We start from the raw sequence: 12,685 nt of genomic DNA on the forward strand, positions 1-12,685 counted from the left end.
TAAATAAGTGACATGTGCAAATTATTTCTATTCCACCTGAGCACAAAAGCAGACCGCACACCGCGCAAAAAATCGGCGAAATAATGGGCGACCATTCTTATCGTCCTCAAACAACTCCATCCAGCATTATCGTCGGCCCGCGCTGCAAACCTGGACACACAAATTTTCTTTGAAAGAGCCAGAATAAAATAAGGCCCATCGAACTAGGTCGTTATTCATCTTTCGACGTCAATGGACGGCAGAAATAAAGGGCAAGTAACTCGTAGCCCCAAATAAAAAGCAGTGGGCCATTTTACCGGTGCCAGTCCCTGAAAAAAAGAGCGCGGGATTTCCAAACCGCTATGCGCGTCGTTAATGGTTTTCGAGGGCACCTCGCCGCATTTTTCTACAAAATGAGCGCAAACACTGGCAGGTAAAAATGGATTGCTCTACACTACCCATTATATTGTGTGCAAGCGTCTCTCTCTCTCTCTCTCTCTCTCTCTCTCTCTCTCTCTCTCTCTCTCACACACACACACACACACCACACACACACACACACACACAAAAACAGCGATCTGCAGAAAGTTACATGACGAATGGCCTACCAAAACAATCATCTCCATTTTATCGAGCGGGACGCGCATTTCTCTTTTTCTTCTGGACGACGAGTAACGGCTCCCGATATCGCTACAGGGAAAGAGAAAACAATTTAGGGCATCCGTATCGCTTCCCTTTCCCGTTCCCATCGGTCGGGGCCCGCTATCGGGCCCCTCTCGCTTCGTCTCGCCGATGTGCATAACTCGCAGTGTAAACACTGGGGGCACTCCGCAGCACGTCCTTGACCGCCAGCTGCTAGCTTGTACGGGAAACGGCCATCAGTTTGTATCAACCTACCACCATTAACGAGGCTGGAATCCCAGGGCAGAAAGAGCAGTCCCCAGCTATTCTAATACGAAACTGAGTCTAGTACAATTTATTCCCGTGGGTGGACTCTAGCCATGCTTGCAACTCTGCGCGGATGACGGGTGCAGCGCTGTATTGTAAGGAACTTACGCCGTAAAACAATCCCCCCCCCCCCCCCAAAAAAAAAAAAACAAATAGCGGTGGCTTACCTCGGCTATGCCAGGATATACGTAGCGTGAGCTAAGGTTCAGCTCGTTATTCTTAGGTTTCCTGGTTGTCTAGGATTAGCGGATTATCATGCTGACTGCTGCTAAAACGATTTTCAATCCAATCCAATCCAATCCGATACAATACAATCAAATTTAATCCTATTCATTTCAATATAATCCAATCCAGTCGCCGCGGCGACGGCTCCGGCGCGCCAGCTGTGCGCCGTGAGACGTCCCTGCTCCTCGCGCATGCGTAGCACGGCTCTCCAGGAGCCACGCGAAACTGCTGAACCTCGGCCAATGTAGCTCGCTACACACACACACACAAAAAGAAGAGCTTTGCGCGCCGGAGTAGTTCAGGAACACGCGCGGGCACACGTGTACCGCAAACGCATATCAACGGACGGCTGTTAAGCACACGACCCGAGTGCACAGGAGGCCACATCTCTCGCCACTACGTTCACGGCTACGGCGGGCCAGCCTTATACGGTAGCACCTGGTTCGGGAGGGAGGGAGGGGGGAGAGCGCGCCACGGCGGCGAGAGGAAACAGACAGAAACGGAAACGAAGCGAAAGATAGGCGAAAACTACGGCGGTCCCGTCCCTCTGCTAAACAGCCGGATGGAGACGTCAGTGCACATAACGATGCCTCTCCCCCAAAAGCCCTTTCTCAAATTTGAAGAAAAAATCGATGGAGATGAAAGTAGCAGCAGTGCACACGGCAGCCGTTCAAGTTATACACTAGTGAAAAGTTGCGTGCAGCAGACGCCCTTTCTTGAATTAGAAGAAGAAAACAGCAGTGTAATGAATGCCAGCCGTTCAAGTTGTGTGCAGCAGACCCGGTGATATGGATGAGATGGTCTAGCAGGACCAGACGTAACGGGATATCACACGGAGCGAACGGAAGAGGTTTGCAGAAGCGGAGGGGCTGCCGGGATTGATGCAGCTGGGTAGAAAGATTGGCGAGAAAGAGGGAGAGAGGGGGACGCTAGGCGAGTTATTCACCAGAACCGCTCGCGCGAAGATAGAAAGATAGAAAGTGAGGAGAAATTATCGCAGCCCCAGCGCGCGCGCGTCCTCACTCTTGATTCATTTCGCTTCTCCACGCTTCGGCCGCCACATCTGCCCTTGATGGCAATGAGCTGCGGAGGCGGGGAGGGAGAAGCTATTTATGTACAAATCTTGCGCGTGCGCTTCGTGAGGTTTGCGGCTGTGGAGCAGGACAGCGCCGCCGAGCGAGTGCGCTGGTTGTAGAGTCCGGGAAGATGAATCGGGACTCCAATTTGTTCGCTCCGAGATAGGATGCAGACAGACGATGCATCTTCTGCGCGGCGAAACACGGGGGTTCGACCTTGCGACCAACAAGCAAGAACGAGGAGTATCCGAAAATAATACATAAACTGAAACGAGAGGAAAACGGAACTTATGCAAGTAACGAAAACGACGTCGTCAATCAACGTGATCTCTCTTCGTGGTGCAACCTCTCTTGAGATTAGAGGTTCGAATATTTTGTATGCGATAATCTTAAGCCGGCCTTACGCAAAATGTCCGCCCATAACCGATCAGCAAGAAATCATCTCATTGACATTGAAAGCAGACGACAGCAGTTCTATCAACAACGGTCCTAACCTTTAGGGCGCGTAAGAGATGGCGGTACGGATGAATTATGAGGTACGGGTGACGTATGCGGTCTTTCTGTAATCCCCGCGCAGGTACCGCATGAGCGAGAAGCAGTGTAACGGTAGCTTGACGTTTTGTTCTATTTAATATAACGGTATCGCAAATCGCGAATAAATTTGCACTTTTACTTGTTGTTCACCCATTGCACCAGTGCACAAAAATACTCATGTAGCTTGGGTTAACGCTAGCAGGATGTGTTGAACATGCGGCGGGGTGCTGGATACGCAACACATGGCCAGGCAGGCTGTGCGCCTTGAATGGCCGCACGAAAAGGAGGCTTAGTTACGCGGTAAAAAAAAAGTTGACAGAAGGGATGCCCCCAATTCTGAAGCGGAGACGACACTTTCTTCGCTGGAAGGATTAAGGCCCGCGCTGTGCTCGAAACACGGCTGGCGAACAAGTCCAAAACACAGCATCACAATGTCGTTTATTCGATAGGCATCCGCAAAGCGTCCAGGAGGTCGAGCTTGCAGCGGCGTTTGCTCTAACTGAGTCAGACCAAGTAGAAGGAACCTGACCGGCCGGCGCCCGCCATTGAGGGGCTTCATTTGCATGCCAGCGTTGCGTGCAAGCACGCACAGAGCGCTTCCCAATTTCTCGTGCCTCGCGGCAACATCCGCAAAGGAAAGTGCGCCACAGAGGTGTACGTTTTCCCCGTAACAGGCCACCTCTTTGTACTCTCTGCCAGTGATACAAGCTTATACCTGCTTATACTTAGCTCGGAAACAGAAGGCTTTCGTTACGACGCCGAGACAAGAAAAAGAAGCAGGCGCTCGTATAGCGGAACGGCGACCCGGAGGGAACGCCTACGGACAGGGTCGGTGCCCTTTGGACCCGCTCCGTTTTGCCATTTGCGGGTACAGACGTTCTCAGAGCTGCCAAGCTGCGTGTGCGCCCACCGCCCCCGTTCCGAGCACTTAGAACGGGCTGACGGGCGGCAATTAAGCCGGAACCTTCTCTCCGAATGCAACGGCAAGACTTCGCCGCCAGCTGTCGCACCATGCGCCTCGCCTTCGACTCACCATCAGCGCTCGTCGTGTTTCTTCGAGCTGCAGGAAGGCAAACAAGCCACCGCAAGGTCCTCGAGCGACTGTTCTTTCTTTTTTTCTCCCTTCACGCCGACCGATCCTGTTCTTATAGTAAACTCTTCGAGGTGCAAGCAGGCCGTACATCGGCCCACGCCGCGAAATCTGCCCACAGTCGCTGCGAGGTGTCAAGCACAGACAGAAAACAGCACAGCGTAATGTACCTCCTGATCTGATGATTCAATCGAGTTGGCGCGTTACTAGCGTTCAAACAACCCGCAGCGAAGAAAACTCTTTCCAGGAGGCAGGGGAGGGTATCAGCTACCATTTCTCGCATAGCTCAATACATGTTTTTGGAATCACTTTCGGCTAAAAAAAAAAAAAAAACGATCTTGCAACTTGCGCGCAAAAGCATACAAATTGATTAGCCCTGACCTTTTCATCAACCTAGCCCCCCTCGAGACAGGACATATGTGAAACATTGCGTTGGTTTATTCAATCCGACATCGCGCAAGCGTTGCCACTTCAACATAGTCCCTTGCGGTGCCCCGAAAATAACGATGGTTTGGCCTTCTTTTCTCTCTGTGGCGCCTGTATAGGAGATATGCACAGTTGAAACTGTTCAAAGAGATGTGTTGGCGCCACAGCATTAAAACTTTGCCAGCTCCCTCGGTGAAAGAGTATTTTGAGAAGTGAAGTGCGCTTTAGAACAGAAAAAAAAAAAAAAAAATAGGCAGAAGCCGTTTCGGATAAATGTCGACGTTGTGCCATCAGCACTTTTTTTCGGTTGTGAGATATATATTGAATTGTTCGTCAACTGACCCTTCCCATCCCCTCCTCCCTTACCATCTATTCCCTCCCTCCACTTACTCTCCGAACCCCTTCCCTCCTTTCCCTTCCCGTCTAGGAGGCCACATTGCCCGTCCCTTTCCTCGCCCCTCCCCTCCCTCTAGTTTACCTCACCCACCGTCCACTTCCCCTATCCTCCACGACTTGGAGATCAAATTGAGCCGGAAAAGGGTTGGAGATGAGATCACAAACAGTTCAAAGAAGCGGGTGAATATCCCGAGAATGTTCACCGCACCAAAACAAGCACTGCCTATCTGTTGCCCAAGTCGCCTAAGCAGCCCTAGCTGTTCACCGCCCCGTGGTTGCCGACGTCTTGCGCACTTCCAAGGCTCCATGCCAGAACCGCGGAAATACGAAGGTCTGCGCGAAAGTTCAATAAAAAATGTACCTTTCGTCTAGAAGGTCATCAGGTCCTCGCGCCCAAAAAATCCAAACCGAGCTTTCAAGAGCAACCGAGAAAGAAAGAAAGAAAGAAAGAAAGAAAGAAAGAAAGAAAGAAAGAAAGACGCTGCCCTTCGCTTCCGCCTGCTTGGGTTGCAGGGGATATCAGGCGGCAGCGGAGACGTATTCCGAGGAGCGAGCCCATCGCGTCCCCACACAGCGCCCCCCCCCCCCCCCCCCCCCCCCCCCCCTTGCTCGAGACGTCAGGGCTGGCCTGGTTCCTCTCACCACTCCTTCTTTCTCCTTCCCCGACACGCAGGAAGTCATAAATCAAGGCGGAACGCAATCATAACTACTCCCATAAATAATGCAGCCCAGTTTCACTCCTCGCGCCCTAAATGCAAGCGGGGACGCCGAAAAGTTTGCCTTCTTGTTTGCCCCGAAACTTCCCCCAAGTCTGAAATCTGCCTATGGCAACTGCAGTGAGACACAAGACAGAGATGGGAAAGAAGGGGGGAAAAAATATGACGGAAGGGCAACAGGGTCACCGCGGTTCAACTAGACGGAAAAATGATTACGCCACTTATGCAGCGACGGTTCACGTTTTCGAATCCAGGCCAAGGCAAACCTGCACGCGAGTGCGGAAAGCGCGAAGACACCGAATTCGGTAGCAATACAGGGCATTCCCTGATGGCCCGTTGTAACTGGTAAACGTCTACCGACTTCACTTTTTCAGCAAGAATGAATGAATGAATGAATGAATGAATGAATGAATGAATGAATGAATGAATGAATGAATGAATGAATGAGTTGAAGTAAGTACATGCGAATGACTTGTAACGCCTTGTTTCCAATCCCTTTATCCTTCCCCCCTAAGGCTTAAGGCAGCAGCGCCGGTTCTATGGCAAAATTAAAAAGAATATTGAGACCAATGTGCGACGGGACAACGGTGTACACGGCACTGCAAGGAGCCTGCCCTGGAACGACGACGGAGTGAAACGACGCCACCTTCTGCGCACAGTGTCCGCGCGCACGCCTGTAACTGCGACTAAGACTGACCTACGCAGATACTTTCATCATCATCATCAACAGCCTACTCGGGACCACTGCAGGACGAAGACAATTCTCCCACTGACGTCCAACAGCGCTCCTGTCCTGCGCCGCTCCAGTCCAGTGTTTGTCACCGATTTTCCGTATTTCATCCCTCCATCGTGTTATTGGCCTCCCCTTCGTCTAGACCCATCTCTGGGTACCCGCTCTCTTACCCTAATTGTGCACCGGTGGTCGGTTCGTCGCACTACACGGCCAGCCCAAGTTCATATCTTTTTCTTTATTTGAACTACGATATCCTCAGCTCTAGTTTGTTATCTGATCCAGGTAGCTCGTTTCCTGTCTCTAAGTGTAACTCCTACCGATTATTCGTTCCATGGCCCGTTGAGACGACCTAAGTCACCGACACCTTAGAACTACAGAATGAAGGAGGACACACAACGGCAGTCCAGACTGCACACTGGTCGCCGCCTATAAGAACAGTAGCCATCAACGACCAACGGGAAGCGCGGAGTCTGCCTACTGGAGCGGCGCCAATTGTGTTATTGTTTTCCTTTCCAGACCGTGTCCCAGGACATTCGCATTCTAAAGCTTAAAACAGAGGGTCTAAAAGGCGCCGAAGAATGTATAATTACGACTGCTGCTCAGCGTTGCCAGATTGGAAAGATTCGTCTACACCAGCCCCTTGTCAAAATTTTAACAGATTTCACCAGCACTAAAATACGCCCGCTATAACGAAATTCCTGCTCTTGCATCAATTTCTGTGCATGCAGTTCGCGAAAATGTAGCCTTGAAGATTTTTTTGTTGATTATAGCAAACCATCCCATCACAGAGGGGTGACTTGATTATCTCTACGATTAAAAAACGCCGGTGGTGACGTGATAGCCCCTGTCATTAAATTAGCAAGATAGGTTTAAGAGAAGTGAAATAAAATTTCTCGTTCATATCTGATGCAATGTCTGTTTATAGAGCAATTAATTCCTCCGTTGTTATTGGGCATGCTCGCATAGACAGTCGCTACGCTTTTCGCCTATGTTTATATTCTAACGAGATCTCGTGCACGGTATATTTCTTTCAAATTAGTATTATTTCTTTCAAATTAGTATTATTTCTTTCAAATTAGTATTATTTCTTTCAAATTAGTATGTGAACACCTAACACACGGCTGGTTATTGGACAATCAACATGCCATACAAAGTTTTCGCAGCTGTTACAAATTAGTGAAGAATTGATTAGAGAGGGAGTGCTGGTGGTGCGTCCTGCATGAAATACTGCCAATAATGTTATTTGCTGGGGTTTGCTTGAAATACAAAACATCACTTTCAAGCAGCGGTGGAACCCAAAATACTTATCCAGAACACTGGAACCCGTACGCACTTCAATAATTTAAGGTACCCTTGGTGTTAAGGAGCGGAAAAAGCTTCCATATTCATGAGAAAGGAAACCACAGTTTACAAAAGCAGTCACACAATGTTTTCACCACTTTTCAACAGATATTGTCTGGTGTAGCTCTGCCGGAACCTCAACACCAGAAGCCCCAAAATTTCACCTGATTTCAAAAATCTGGTGCCGTATTATACCATCTGGCAACGCTGCTACTGCTTCCCATTTGGCCGACATACTGCGTTGCCAAACATCCCGGAGCAAGACTACGTCATAATGAATACGAACGGGCTTGGAGTTCAAGCCAAGGGAGTTAACGGTCTTGGAGACTTTTCTGCGACGCCTCGAGACCAGGTTTGCCAGTTCTCATTTCTATTCATGAAGTTTCCTTTTTTTGTTTTCTTGTTCTGCGGCGGCTGCGGCAAACACGAATCCCCTGTGCCGCGCTCTAGTTGTACAGCGCGACCGCAACGTTAAATACTGGTTTCTTGTTTGTCGCTAACTTCGTGCCTTCGCCTGCCGCGGGGCTGTTACCAAGGGACCGTACTGCGAGTTGAGTTCGCAAACAGAGGGGGGGAAGAGAGGGTAAAGTACGAAGAAGGGGAGATAGCAGAAGGTGAGGCCGACGAGCGGAGCCGGAAAGGAAGCGCATCGGAGAAGCGTCGGAAGAGGCGGTTTCCATGGCAACCACTCAGACCGTTTCGCGCTTTCCTCCCGGCGTTCCCTCCCTCCCCGTACGATCTCTTCCTGGCTCTCTGCGCGCGCGACGCTCATTTCGACTGCCCTATTTCCCACCGGCGTGCCTCTCGCAAGATTTGCAATGACGCGCACTTTCATAAAGGAGCAACTAAAGAGCAAAAAAAAAAAATCTAAAATGAACGTGCACTTCCCACTCTCACAAAACTGCATCTGTACCCGTTTCTGTCACTGCGTTCGGTTCCATTCAAAGTTGCACGCATCGACATTCGCCGTCTGCTAGACTCGAACCTCCCATCAACCATACCGCCAGCACGAAAATGGAACCAGGCTGCAGAAAACGCGCCAAGAAAATGAACGTGGCGACAAGGGGAGGCCTTCACGTCTCCCGCTTCTTCTCTCCTCTTCCCCGAGCACCCACGTCTCTCGATCGGTTCTCTTCCACCGCTCACACTTCGTCCGAGCCTCCGAAGCGTTGCAGCGCCTGCCTCGCCTTTTTTCGGCCCCGGCGAGTAGCGAAGGAGACATGCATTGGCGAGGCGAGCGTAAACAGCGCCCGGCGGCGGTCACTGAACTCGGCTGGATGTTGCGTCCCTTCGCCCGCGCCCCTTGCTTCCCCTCACGGCTTCTTCCGCCTCTTCCGCGCGCGTCGCGGCCAGGGGCATTGTTTTTCCGGAAGCGGCGCGAGCTGCGGGCGGAGACGCCGGAAGGAGCGCGGGCAGAACAGTTCCGAAGCGTTTCTTTTCCCGCGCAAACCCCTTCCTTTCGAGCACTTTTTTCTTTTTTTTTTTTTGCGCTGCCCGCACGCGGGCACGACTGCTTCTCCCGCATCCCTCACACGATCTGAATACCGGAAGGAAATGAGAGCGATGCGGAAGATCGACTCGTGTATGGGGGATGCGCGGCTGCGTCCAGACGGGAGAACCCCACAGCGCAGCGGTGCGTCTGGCGTCGCGCCCGCAAAGAACGCCAGCCAACGTTTGGGTCGTGTCGTGACGCGGCGGACACTCATCGCTCGGTGGTGGGAACATGAGCCGATTCTCTCGCCGCTGCGTTGGCGGCGGTGCCAGAAATTACCCGGCTTAATTCAATAAAGCCCCAGAGGGCTACAATTACGTAATTCGCGCTTGCACAAAAACACATTAGGGCTTTATATTTTTGTTTACTTGCTTATTTAATTAGTGTACGTTGCTGAAAGCACTAATTCAGCTACGCTGACGGTTGGGAGGAATGTGGTACGACTCCCAGGGCTGTTTTGTTAACATTAGGGCCTTTTTCGAGCTACAGCACTCCGCAGCACCGATCCCTGGCATGAAGCATCCGAACCACCCATCATAATTACGACAACTGTTTTCAAGCGGGGCCTATCGTATGGCGAAGGTCTCGACGACAAACGTTGTGTTTTCGTGTTTCCAAATGATCCATCGGCGGAGCAATAAAGGCAATTTTGCACCCTTAAAACTTATCTAAAGAAGAAAGTCCACTCGCACATCGCACTTCGCTTTCTTTGTAACGGCAGTTATGAAGACTGCTCCCCTTTTTTCGTTCAATGCGAAATTGGTCCACTTGTCCACAGCCAACAACCACGGTCAGGGATTTTCCCTTTCCTGAACGCTGCAAATCATTCCGAAGAAGAAAATAGCTACCGACCTTACACGAGTTCAACGGCCCAACAACCGACATTTGGCTGCATTTAGAATACAAAATACCAAACTCACGTTGAAATGGAAGCCGGCAGCGGGGCACAGCCGCGTGAAAACAAAGGTGCGGCCAGAGATCGCGCACAGCCGACGCCGCCGGAACGACGATACAGATCCGTATTGCGCAACCGAGTCGACTTGGAAGCGGCGAGTTGCGAAAGCTTCCCCGCTCGCTTCCTTTCTCATCGCAGCCTTCAAGGGGGGGCATGACCGGCGCGCCAAGAGCGATGCGGCGGCGCAGGAAACGAACAGGGGCGGTATTCTCGTGTTTGTCCGTTTTGTGCGCGTTTTACTGTGACGTACTTACAGTTGTAGGCGGGCTTTGGGTTGACTTTTGCGCAACTCTTCTTGTAAACACATTTTAAAGGACTAAAACTGCTTTAAACTATCTTCTACGTGTTCATTATTCCGCGAGCGAGCCAACAATAGGCGACGAAAAATCGTCTGCTCCGACAAGCCGCGGCTCATAGCTCTGCCGCGCTTGCATGGTGTCACATCCGGGTGTTCGCTTTTAGCCATCCGGGTGTTCGCTTTTAGCCAATCAGGGCTTGCTCAAAATGGACACTTTTGAAACGGACACAAAACGGACAAAACACGAGAATACCGCCCCTGATTGAAACACAGCACTGGTTTAAGCATTACAAGAGCCCGAACGCGCGTCGTCGTCGCCTGCCCGAGGTTGGCTTCACGGCGGGGCGCGTCCAGAACGGTTTCGTCCGGCGCCGGTCGGTCTGGCGGCCCTCGACGCCACGCATCAGCGGTTCGCCGCCAACCGCGCCCAGGCTCGGTCGCCCTTCGCATCACTTTACCTTCCTCCTCCGTCGCCGCTGCAACGCCCAGCACAACGCCCCTCTCTTTCCCTCCACTTACAATAGTGCAACACCTGGCCGGGCTGACTGATGCGGAGTTCACGCGGCCCCCTGAAGAGCCGCAACTCATCTAGCGGCGCCAAAGGAGGACCGCCGCCAAGCCCTGCAGTGAGAATCTAATGAAACGTTGTCTTCTACGGGCGCAGCCGTACGGTTCTGTACTAATATGCGCTAGCGGGAAACCGTCGCCCAAGTGCCGTGTCGCCGTAAGGCCGCCATAAGAGCTGACAGTGTTCCATTCTTGCTTGGCTCGGCTTGCAACCTGACTTCTTTTCGCTCCTGTCGACAAAACTAACAGCCGGGTTGATATTTTTTGTTGCCTGTTGTAATCATGGTTGTAATATAGCCACCGTTGTAATATTTACCGCATTATTGGACCTAACTGATGACATGTGCGAGATATTTCGCGACAAAGTTGACAGCTGCAAAGTGTCTTCCTTTAATGTTCATGGTACGCGTCTACAGTAGCCGGAGCCCCTTGTTACTTTGCAGACATTGACCAGTACTTAGATAGCTATGTACGTCAGGGGACACTTTGCATTGTGCAACATCAACGTTTAAACAATACTTCAGGATATGGCGCTGCGTCTGGTTTGTGTGTATTTACCGCTGCGCTATCTTTTGAAATATCGTTTGAACTTTGACGGTGCATGATGCAAAAGTGTTCTTGTCTCGGCGGTTATTACAGCGCAGTGTCGTCGCAGTACGGCAAAATTTCTCTGCAACGCCGCAAGATAGTACCACCACAAAACATTCGAACCTTCAAACCAAGAATGCAATGGCAAATTGTCAAAGCTACAACCAGACAAGACGAGCTTGAAATGACGGAACCGTTAACGACGGCGCCCACTTCTCTCCGACCACGGACAAGCACAAGAAAGCGCCAGGTGACGGACGTACGGCCCGGAAGATGTAAAGGGTGCCTCTCTTCACAACATCCGCTACCAAAGGTCAGGGCGGTGGCTTCATCTTGAGTCACGGGTTCAGGCAAGCTTTCCCACCAGAAACAAGCTTCTTCTCTCCGCCCTCGTCAGCCGGTTGTCACGACGACAAGGACAACATAAGAAACTAACAAAAGCGCAACGTGGAGAAACGAAGGAGCGACCGCAGATTGAATTATCAAGAGCGCACGCGAGGTGTACAAACAAAGACCGCAAAACACAGGCGAAGCAGCGACAAGATGAGGCCATCGCAAAACCGACGGAAGGCCAGGAAAAGAGAAACGAGAGAGAGAGGGTGAGCACGGGAAGAGGGCGCGTTTACGATGCCGCCCGACGACACGACTGGTCGACGCCGGCTGGTCGGAACAGGAAAGCAGAGAAGACGACGCCAAGGCGGATAAGGCAGAGCACAGGATGCGTTTCGGGTGGCACGCCCCAAGGTGTGCGTGTGTCACTCCGCGCGGGGCACTGTATCACTGGGACATCGCGGTCAACCACCCTGTATATGGAACGTGCGTTTCTGCGGAGATAAAAGCGAACGCATCGCGCGGGACAAAGCACTTCGACTACTGTTAGGTCTAGTGTCTCTCTGCCTGCAGTTTGCGGAAACGAAAGAAGAGAATCGCTCGCTTTGGAACGTGGAAAAATAACGAGTTTTCCGCGATGCGAATGCGACAAAGGAAAACGCAAAGCCCGCTGCCCTTTGAAGACGAGGTACGAACGTTCTTGTCTGATAAATAAAATGCATTAGGGAGGCCCTATGGAAACGAATGGCTACGTGCGCGACTTCTTCAATTAAAAAGGAAAAGGCCCTTCGCATCCTCTTTTCGTATCCGAATTTCGTATCTATGAATTTCCGCGGCTGAAAAGAAAAGGCTGTCTCCATTAACGTGAAACGTTGGAAGGCGCAAAGCATACAGTGCGTAAGTGTATTCAAAGATTCGAAATCTCCCTCTTCCCACACGGCGCGCGCTGATTGGGCGCCGGAGAAGCACCGGTGGGAGGAGCAATAGCGCG

At 51.4% G+C, this 12,685-nt stretch overlaps 1 protein-coding gene across 4 annotated transcripts in view; it reads right to left on the reverse strand.

Annotated features, from left to right (window-relative positions):
* The window catches only part of LOC144170708 (uncharacterized), a 188,649-nt gene that overhangs the window by 45,058 nt on the left and 130,906 nt on the right, over positions 1-12,685 (reverse strand). The window lies entirely within an intron of this gene.

The sequence above is a fragment of the Haemaphysalis longicornis genome, unplaced genomic scaffold, assembly GCF_048455015.1.
Source record: "Haemaphysalis longicornis isolate Haplotype H1 unplaced genomic scaffold, Haemaphysalis longicornis Haplotype H1 scaffold_2, whole genome shotgun sequence".
Lineage (NCBI taxonomy): Eukaryota > Metazoa > Arthropoda > Arachnida > Ixodida > Ixodidae > Haemaphysalis > Haemaphysalis longicornis.